The 9,934-nt window shown below is 51.7% G+C and overlaps 1 pseudogene across 1 annotated transcript; it reads right to left on the minus strand.

Moving 5' to 3' along the window:
- Positions 1-8,628: 8,628 nt before the first annotated feature.
- Positions 8,629-9,118, minus strand: LOC309818900 (large ribosomal subunit protein eL21-like; annotated as a pseudogene). Its single transcript has one exon. The product of its transcript is annotated as a large ribosomal subunit protein eL21-like (transcript).
- Positions 9,119-9,934: the final 816 nt, after the last annotated feature.

The following is a 9,934-nucleotide window of genomic DNA, read 5'->3' on the forward strand; positions in this document are numbered from 1 at the left end:
GTGAGGGTTGGTCCTTCATTCCCATGGCTTTGGAATTACGGGCTCTGGAGCCAGCCTGCCTGGGCGCGATGCCTGGCTTTCCCACTCACCAGTCTCATGACCTTGGGCAATCATTGTCCTTACCCAGCCTCAATGTCAGTGGGGAGTTAATATTTATAATATGAATAAAATGATATATAAAGCTTAGCACAATGTCTGCCTTTTAGGAAAACACTCAGTTAACGCTAACCATTATTATACATGTCCACGTCCTGCCCGGCTCTGGGGATGAAAAGGAGAGTGGGCCAGGCGAGATTCTTGTCCCCCCAGGGCTCCTGGCCCCGCGGGGAGGACCTTCAAGCCGGTGGATGTGGTGTGGAGGAACTGGGTCAGAGCCTGGTCCTGGGGAATTCTGTAGAATGGTGGCAGTGGGCGAGGATGTTAAAGCAGAAACTCTCTCCTCTTGCACGTGAGGAAGCTGACGCCTGGCGACACAGCGCCTCACCCCTTATCAGTGGCAGAGCCTGGACCTCCAGCTCGTCGGGCCCTTCTGCAAACCCAGCACTAGACCTTTGGGAGCCTGGGGCACAGAGATGCCCATTGTCAAGCACGGGGGTAAGCGCCGGGAAGGCCGTGTCCCCAACCAATGGGAGCCCACAGTGATGATGTAATGCTTGGCCTCCAACGTCATTGGCTGCTCTTCCTGCCACTCCAAAACCCACTCCAGGGCAGTGCTTTTCGCGGCTGGGGGTTTTCCGCAGAAGGAATCAAGGGTCTGGGGAGGGGGTGGGGCGCGAATTGGGGGAGCTAAGGACTGAGCCAGGAGCCCGGGTCCCTCCCTGAGCAGACCCGGGGACTGGCAGCTGCCGGCTGCTGCCTTTACCAAGCTCTAAGCTCATGGGGGAGCGCGGGGAGAGGGTTCCAAACACCCCCTACTCCGTCACCCCCTGGGGCAGCGCAAGTGCCTTCGAGTCTGCGGGCGCGCAAATCCTAGGAGAGTGAGGAAAGGAAGAGGCACTAGCCCGGCCCTCCGGGGAAACAGCCTGGTGCCCAGAGGGAGGAGGCTGAGCTGAGAATGTGAGGTGTGAGATTCGGATGCCTACGACTTGCTCTAGACACGTGATGAATTACAGGTTTGAGTCCAAAATGTGGCATGGGCAGCCAGGAGCTGCCCAGGACTTGCCTTCGCCTCAGAAATCCCTGTGCTTTTTTTAAAAGACCATTCAAATGGCCCGAGGGAGAGAGAGCAGGGGGAGTTGGGGATGGAAACCAAAGCAGCTTTTACTTCTCGAAGGAGGGGGTGAGACACCTGTGGGCCCCTCCATCCTATCTCTGCCCCAGGAATCCCAACTACATGCACTGGCACACAAGGGCCCTATCCCTCCCCCAACCCTATGAGGTAATCCCTGTCGTGATCCCCATTTTACAGATGAGAAAACTGAGGGATGGAAAGATGCAGTGGCAGAAAGCCAGGACCTGACTCTGGACTGCCTGACGCCAAGGCTGGTGCTCTATGGTTCACACAGGTCCCCAGCCAGAGGGACCAACCTGGGCACGGGGAGTCCTGGGATAGAGGGACTGCTTGGGTGGGTGGAAGGGTGGGGAAGGGAGAGGCTGCCTTGCAAAAACACACTTCCAGCTGGAGCCACAGAGTCAGGACACACGGAGCGTTTCCTTGCTCTCCTCAGAAACAGGGCAGAGGCCTAGGACTACCCATGCCCCCACCAAACTGCACATTCGGGGCAGAGGCAGTAGGTCCCTCCCTTCCAGCCCCTCCCATGGGGGTTGGCCCTCTAGCCTAGGCCTGAACTAGCCCACTTCCCACCTACTTCCTACCTGTGCTTTTGCCAAAGGTGTGCAGGTGACCTGGGCCTCTGTCTCTGTCACACAGAGCACCCTCACAGGGCCAGAGACGTGGGTTCCAGTCCCAGAATGACCTTGGCCTCTTAACAGCTATGGAACTTAGGCATGGTCTTGGAGCCTCTCTGGGCCTCCCTCAAGGTCCTGGGGGTCACACCCACACGGCAGGTTCAAAGGACTCCTGGCATGCAGCAAGCCCCCCCCCCCCCCCCCCCCCGCCACACACACACACAGGTAGCCTCCTTCCCTTCTCAGATGCAGATCTTCAGGGGGTAACACAAAAACTTCAGGCTGGGGATCTGGACAGGATCTCAGAGTTCCCTTAGACTCCTCACCCCCCACTTGATAAATGAAGATACTGAGCCCTCTTGAGGCAGTGCAAGGACTGGGGATGGCTCTCCAGACTCCCAGCTCAGGCTCTTCCCACACCCACAGGTCTCCTTCCCCACCACCCGATGCCCACAACCTCCACTGCCCTCACCCCCATCACTGTGCCCTTGCTGTGAACCTAGCTGACTAGGGACTCTTTAACAAAAAGGAAAGGGGCAGGACAGGCTGGAAGGTCCCCCTTTCTTCTCTGAGGGGCAGGCTGGGACCCCTGCCCCCAGGCCTTCTGAGCAGCACCCAGACAGAAGTGGGGGTTGGTGGGGGAGAGACCAGGTACAAGACAAGGACAAGGAGAATGACTGATGACTGTAGTTACAGGGAGGGGCACTCGGGGGTCCTGAGCTGGCATGAGGGGCTGACCACCCATCCACCCAGCCAGGACGCCAGATTGTTCTGTGTGGCTCTGCTCCCCTCCCCCTCAGAGAGGGGCAGAAGAAGGGGTGAAGGGGGAGCTTGGCTCTGGCAGCAAGGGGAGATTATGGGAAGGCAAGGCAGTGCTGGGCAGTGTGGTGGGACCATTGGCATGGGGTTCCAGTCTGAGCCCTGCTGTGAACTTGCTGTGTGACCAAGGACAAGCTGTTTGCCTTCTCTGTCTCAGGCTCCCTGTTCCATAATAAGAGGTTAGACTAGAGGGTTTCAGGGGCACATTTCAGCTCCAGCACCAGCAGAGGAGGGGGGCACATCTAAGACCCCCTCGACCTTACTTGTCCTAACTCTACCCCCCTGCGTCATCAGCATCTCCTGTAAGGCCTCCTCCCCTCTAACAACTAGAACAGTAGACATGACAAACCCCATGTGGCCATCTATGCAATGAATGCTCAGAAGGTGTGTTAGTTCACTCAGGCTGTGTAAGAGAATGCCACAGACCAGGTGACTTATAGACGAGAGACATTTATTTCTTACAGTCCTAGAGGCTGGAAGTCTGAGATCAGGGTGCCAGCATGGTTGGGTTCTGGTGAGGGCCCTCTTCTGGGTTGCAGACAGCCAAGTTCTCATTGTATTCCTATGTGGCAGAGATGGGGAGAGAGCTCTGTGGGCCTCTTTTAAAAGGGCACTAATCCCATTCATGAGGGCTCCACCCTCATGACCTAATCACTTCCCAAAGGCCTCCACCTCCTAACACCATCACATTGGGGGTTAGGATTCCAGTGCATGAATTTGAAGGGGACACAAACATTCAGTCCATAATAGAGGGCACAAGGGAGGTGCAAAAGTCACCAGTGAGCAGGATCTGCCAGGAAGCCGTCTTGTGATAGGTGTTCCAAAGGCCTGGCCACTGGCAAATATCAATAGGAAAAAACAGGCTGAGGAAACATCCCATCAGGCTGGCCTATTTGTCTGTGAACCTGGCAGGCATTCAACTAGTCAGCTCATCAGATAGCAGTCAGGCTGGTGGCCAGTCAGCCAGGCAATCAGATACTCACTTGATCCATCATTCAACAGCTGGCCAGGTCAGCTGCCCTGGAGGTTCCAGGGCCCCTGGCTGGAGAATACTTTGGGGCTACCTCCAGCCCTCCCTTTGAAACAGAAATTCTGGACTGCTCACCATCCCCAGGTACCCCACACTCTCCCACCTCCAAGCCTTGTCTTCCCACTGAACACTGTATCAGTTCTCTATTTCACAGTAATGCTGTGTAACAAACCACAAAACCCATGCTTACGAGTATGCATTTGTTTAGCCTCTGAGTCTGGGGATCAGCGAGGCAGTTCTTTTGTCTTAGCCGTCTCACTCATGTGTCAGCGGGCAGAAGAGCTGTGGGCTGGGCTCTCTCACATGCCAGGGCCTCAGCTGGGACAACTGGGTGACTTGCCTCTGCTCCATGAGGTGTCTCATCTCCCAAGAGGCTAGCCCAGGCTATTCCCACGGAGGAGGCTGGAGTCCAAGAGAGTGGGTGGCAGCATGAGAGTCCTCTTATGGCTTGGGCTCAGGACTGGCACACTTCTGCTGCATTCTATCAGCCAAAGCAAGTACCAAGGGCATCCCAGATCGGAGGTGGGAAGGAGCTGCAAGATCTCACGGCAAAGAGCGTGGGCCAGTCCCTGGGGCCATCAGTGCAATCGACAGCAAACACCATTGCTCTTCCCTCTACCTGTTAGTCTGTTTCCTGTTCCTCAAGACCTTTCTCAGTCTAGTTCTTTGAAGTTTTGCCTGAATGTGCCTCTACACAGCCACTGCAGTTTAAGTGAAGTGCTGGCTTCTCTCTGCCCTCCTAGTATTTTTTTGGTGGTTGTCTTAAAGCCCCCAAGGCCGTGGGTTGACTTTCCCAGCTGCCTCCACAGCTAGGCGTGAGCTCCAGAGCCCATGAGCTGCATCAGAGCCAGGAATGACAGCAGGTGGGGCTGCGAGCTGGGAGGCCAGCCTGGTGCAGAAGTCCCCTACCTCCACCCCCTGAGAGTCCTAAGCAGCTCACCCTCCTCAGAGCAGGACACTGTATGAGACACCTACCTCTCCCAATTAGTACCTGTCTGTCCGTGGGCAAATCAGCTAATTTCTCTGAGCCTCTGTAACCCCTACTCCGGGGTAGCTAGAAGGGAGGGTGGCTGACAGCGGAGGTCAGCCTCAGGGCCCACAGCAGGCGTGATGCATGGCAGCTTCCGGTCTTCTTCCCTTGGTCGTCACAAACCCAGACTCCCTCTTTTTCCCAGCATAACGCAGAGCCATGCAACAATTTCCCGGGCAGGCCGAGCCCTCTCCGCGCTGTTCTCCGGCTGGGCTCCCCTCAGGCTTGGTGCCCCTGGGCAAACACTTGTCCACATTTGAACATACAGCCTAGCTCACGGGGAATCGCATACGCCCGCTTCTCCCTCCAGTCCGCCACATCGCCCCTTGCCTTGGCCGCGCGCTATCTCCTCTCTGCTCCCCTCCCCGCCCCTTTACTTCTACCCAGCTGATGCTTCTGCAGAAATGCCCAACCAGGCCATCAGGGCCTTCCCAGGAGGATGCCTCCAGAACCCAGAGGCAGCGGGAGGCTCCCAGAAGGTGGCCTCGGACGGCACCTTCATGTGCGCCCGCTGTCATGCTGTCCTCCCAGAGCCTGGCCAGCACCGGGCACTCAGCGAGGGCTTGCGGGTGGCATTGTGACTTGAAAAGGAGGGTCTCAGGCTGGCCCAGATGATGCTCTGCTGCCCACCCTCTCCCTGGGTTCCTATTTTTGCTCCTCTTTCTCCTATTTCTGAGACAGCTCTGTGTCCCGATCCCTCTTCCCACAGTATGTGTGGGACGCCTCAAATGCTGAGCCTGTGAAATTCCTACAGAATTGATCATTGCGGGGCAGTGAGCTCGGGCTGAAGAGTGCAGTTGCTGGATTTGGACGACGTGGATTCCCACCACTTGGGTCTCAGTGATGGTATCTGGGATTCGCTGTCACCCACCTAACTGCCAGGGGTTTCCAAAGGAACCTGAGTCCTGAGTGAGTGGTAGGGGCTCCGGCTGGCATTCCAGGGTACGCTCCCAGAAGGCAGGAAAAGGCATCACTGGTCTTAAGCGTTATAATCATGACCTACACTGATACAGCCGTTCCCTGTGCCAGGCACCACCTCAGTGCTATGCATCAGTGACCCATCACTTGATCCTCACAAGAGGACAAGGATTCTAGGTGCCATCATGACCATCGCCCCATTTTACAGATGAGGACACTGAAGCAAAGAGAGGAGAAGTCTAAGTGTGACAGGGTATCCTGGATTAGGTCCCAGAACAGAGAAAGGACATTGGTGGAAAAACTGGAGATACCTGAATAAAGTCTGGAGTTCAGTTAACAGTAATGTACCAGTGTTCCTTTCTTTCTTGGGATGAATGTAAGATGCTAACATCAGGGGCAGCTGGGTGAAGAGTATGTGGGAACTCTCCTTGCAAGTCTTTTGTAAATCTAAAATTCTCTTGACATAAAAAGTTTAAAAATAAAAGAGGTTGGGCTTCCCTGGTGGCGCAGTGGTTGAGAGTCCGCCTGCCGATGCAGGGGACACGGGTTCATGCCCCGGTCCGGGAAGATCCCACGTGCCGTGGAGCGGCTGGGCCCGTGAGCCATGGCTGCTGAGCCTGCGCGTCCGGAGCCTGTGCTCCACAACGGGAGAGGCTGTAACAGTGAGAGGCCCGCGTACCGCAAATAAATAAATAAAAATAAAAGAGGTTAAGTGACTTGCCTGAGGTCACATGGCTACTAGGTGGCAGAGGGGAGAATTAGGTCCCAGACCATCTGGCTGCAAAGACCATGCTTGTGGCCCCCATACTCCAACTCAGAGGGCCACTGTCACTTGCCCTCCCCAGCACACATGACCACTATCATCATGTCAGAGGGTGGACAAGCCCATGCTTGGAGTCTTGGCAGGAAGTTCCAGGGGTGCGTCCCTCCCCAGGGCAGTGTGGGAAGTGTGCACACCTGGATCTGTGTTCAGTCTCAGCCCTGCCCCCATCCTAGCCCCAGGAACTTGGGTGAGTGTTTCCTTCCCTTAGATCTCTTCTTCAGTTATCCCCATCTTCTGATGCCTAATCCAAGCCCCATCTTCTCCCTGGTGTCGTTCCTTCTCCTTGGGTGTCTTCTTTATGTCTGGAGCAAAGTGGGTTCCAGACTGGATAACCCAGTCCTTCCCCAACCAGCCAGCTATGTTCCTTGATGCTCTTGACATTGTTCACATGTCAGAAATGAGCTCTGCCCATCAGAGGCACCAGCACCTGCCAGACAGGGCTCCTCCCCAGAAAATGGAGTCCCAGCTGCAAAGTTCTGATAACTCCACCTCTTCCCTCTGTTCCCTGATTTAAGGGTGATGACAGCTGTGGCTTCTACCTCTGTGTTATGCTCATATCCCCCGTTTCACTTCTTCAATTCTCCAGCACCTGTTCAAATAATTTCTTACATTAAAGTCTGTTGGGAAAACAAAACCAACAAATGCTGTGTGATCCATAGGGCAGCCTGGAGAATGCAGGCCTGAAACCAACCCCATTCACTACAGTGCCTGTGCCTGACTAGATGGCATAGCTTTTGGAGTTAGACTAGCTTGAGGTTGAATCCAAACTGTACTACTTACTATCTGTGTGACCTCAGCCTGTTTTCTTAACCTCTCTGAGCCCCGGGGGGGGGGGGTGTTGGGGGTTTTTTAATCTATAAAATGGAAATAATCATAACCAACCCTCAGGGCTGTTGTAAGAATTCAGCGAGATGATGCATCTAGCCCTTCTCACAGGACCTGGAAATAAGAGTTCAGTAAGTGATAGCTTTTGTTATTGTTATCATGATTAGTATTGGAGAAGTCTTACAAGGGAAGGGGTTCATTTGGTCTTCATGTGTGGCTAGCAGCCTCCCGTGGAGAAAAACTCCACTTTGTTGCTATATCAGATATCTACTGCTGCATAAAAATATCGCTGCAAATCTCTGAAGCTCGAAACAGCAATCGTATTATTTTTCATGTCTCTGTGGATTGACTGGAGTTGGCTGGATGGTCCTGTGGGTCTTGAGTGAACTCACATAAGTCTGCAGTTGCCCAGCTTGGGAGAGGCTCTGCCACATGTGTCTTTCATCCTCCTCCGTGGATCACTAGGCTGGCCTGAGCACAGCCTTCTGATGGTGATGTCAGAGGCGCAAGGGGACGAACCCCATCAGGTAAGCATTTGTCAGGACTCTGCTTGTGTCAGCTCTGCTAATATCCCATTGGCCAAAGCAAGTCATATAGGAGCCCAGAGTCAAGGGGTAGGGAAGTGCTTCCTCCCCACAGTAAGAGGGCACTGCCAATTTACATGGCAAATGATGTGGATACAGCAGGGGTGAAGAATTGGGTCCATTAAGGCAATCAATCTATTGCACCCTACACTCAACCTCAATTACTCAGATCCTTCCCACATGCAAAAATCAATCACTCCCATTGCAAGACTGAGAAACAGCTGGTGGCATCAAGCTCAAAATCTACTTTCTCATGATCTACATCAGTCCAGATACAGCTCCTTTTGATCCAAGACCTCTGGGAAAGTTATCCATCTCCCATACCTCCAACATATAATGGTAAGCTAGGGACAGGACATCTGCAATAAACATTCCTATTCAAACAGGGGAAGAAGGAGATCCATACCAGTCACTGGTCCATAGCAATTCTGAAATCCTGCTGGGAAAACATTTCCAGCTACCACAACCTTGGGGATAGGTAACATTCCTTGATTAGCTCCAAGATCTGCATTCTTTTTTTAATATATATATAAATTATAATTGGCAGTTTATTCACCAGTGGAGTATATTGCACAGCAAACTACCTCACATCTTTCAGGAAGAAAAACTACTAAATTTGGAAAGTAAAGACATCACCCACTGAATCTGGACACAATTAAAATGTGCTTTAAATATTTCTTTGGGGGAGGGGACACAACACTTCTACTCAGTTAAGAGAAACACTTGTACAGTCCAGGTCCCTTATTTTCTTTACACCCATCATGCCATGAGTTCATAGGGAATGGGCTCCAACAGTTCAGGCTCCTTTCCATTGGTTCTCACAAAGTGTGCTTCTCTGGGTGGAGCAGGCTGGTGCTTCAGTTGAACCCAAGTACCTTTCTTTTTGGCTTCCTTCTTTTTCTGATCATTTTCCTTCACACATTTCAGGAAGCTATCTCGGGTCTTAGAGTGCTCAAAAGCTCAATATGCACATTAATTCTCTTGGCAAGAATCTTGCCCTTAACTTGCTTGTTTACAACAGTGCCAACACCATGCTGCATAACATTGTAGACTCTTCCAGTTTTGCCATGGTAACATTTGTGGGGCATTCCTTTTTGAATAGTGCCCATTCCCTTGATACATACAATATCACCTTTCTTGTAGAGTCACATGTATGTGGCCAAAGGAACAACTCCATGTTTTCTAAAAGGCCTAGAGAACATGTAGCAGGTGTCCCTCCTCCTTCCCTTTGCATTGGTCATTTTGACAAATTACTGGAAGATGGCGGTTCCGGCCGAAAGGCTCCAAGATCTGCATTCTAAGAAAGGTTCTCTCCCCATTGTTCTCTATGGCTCTTGCTCCAGCCTCTGAGATGTCCTTCCTTTTCTATCACCATCACTGGCTACTTCTGAAGGCATTATAAAATATAGCCTTTAAGCAATCTTTTGAAACTACTTCCTACCCAGAGGTCTTTTTATATTTTGAACAATTTCCATCTCTTTTAATTCAGGCTATGAGTCATTTTGTCAATATAACTCTGCCTAAAAACTTTGTGGGTTCCCTTTGTCTTTGATTCCATTCTACAGCATGTGCCAGAAGCCACAGCAACAGAACAGATTCTACCTTCTCTATCATGCTTCTAATACTACTTGCAAACTAGGCAGTTATTTTATGAGCTTGTCTCTTTTTTGTAGTACCTTATCAAACACAGTCATAAAAGCCAACTGATGCTTTCAATACTCTGCTGAGAAATCTCTTTGCCCAAGTCCAAGAGTTTATTAGATACACTTTTTATCTCCCAAGTTACTAACAGTTTTCCTAAAGGATTCAGCATTACATAATGTGGATTGCCATTTTTCCAGCCTCCAAGAGCAATTTCCTTACTTTTTTTTCAGCCTTCCCTAATAGTTTACTCATTCCCACCACCCAGTCCCAAAAAACAACGTTACATATGATTTATGTTCACTTCTGCGTACCAGTTTATGTAGCAGTTAATTATTGATACATAACAAAATATCCCAAATTTCAGTCATTTAAGATAACAATCATGAATGATTTTTTCACATGTCTGTGAGTCA

The sequence above is a fragment of the Grampus griseus genome (genome assembly GCF_964374135.1).
Source record: "Grampus griseus genome assembly, chromosome: 2".
NCBI lineage: Eukaryota > Metazoa > Chordata > Mammalia > Artiodactyla > Delphinidae > Grampus > Grampus griseus.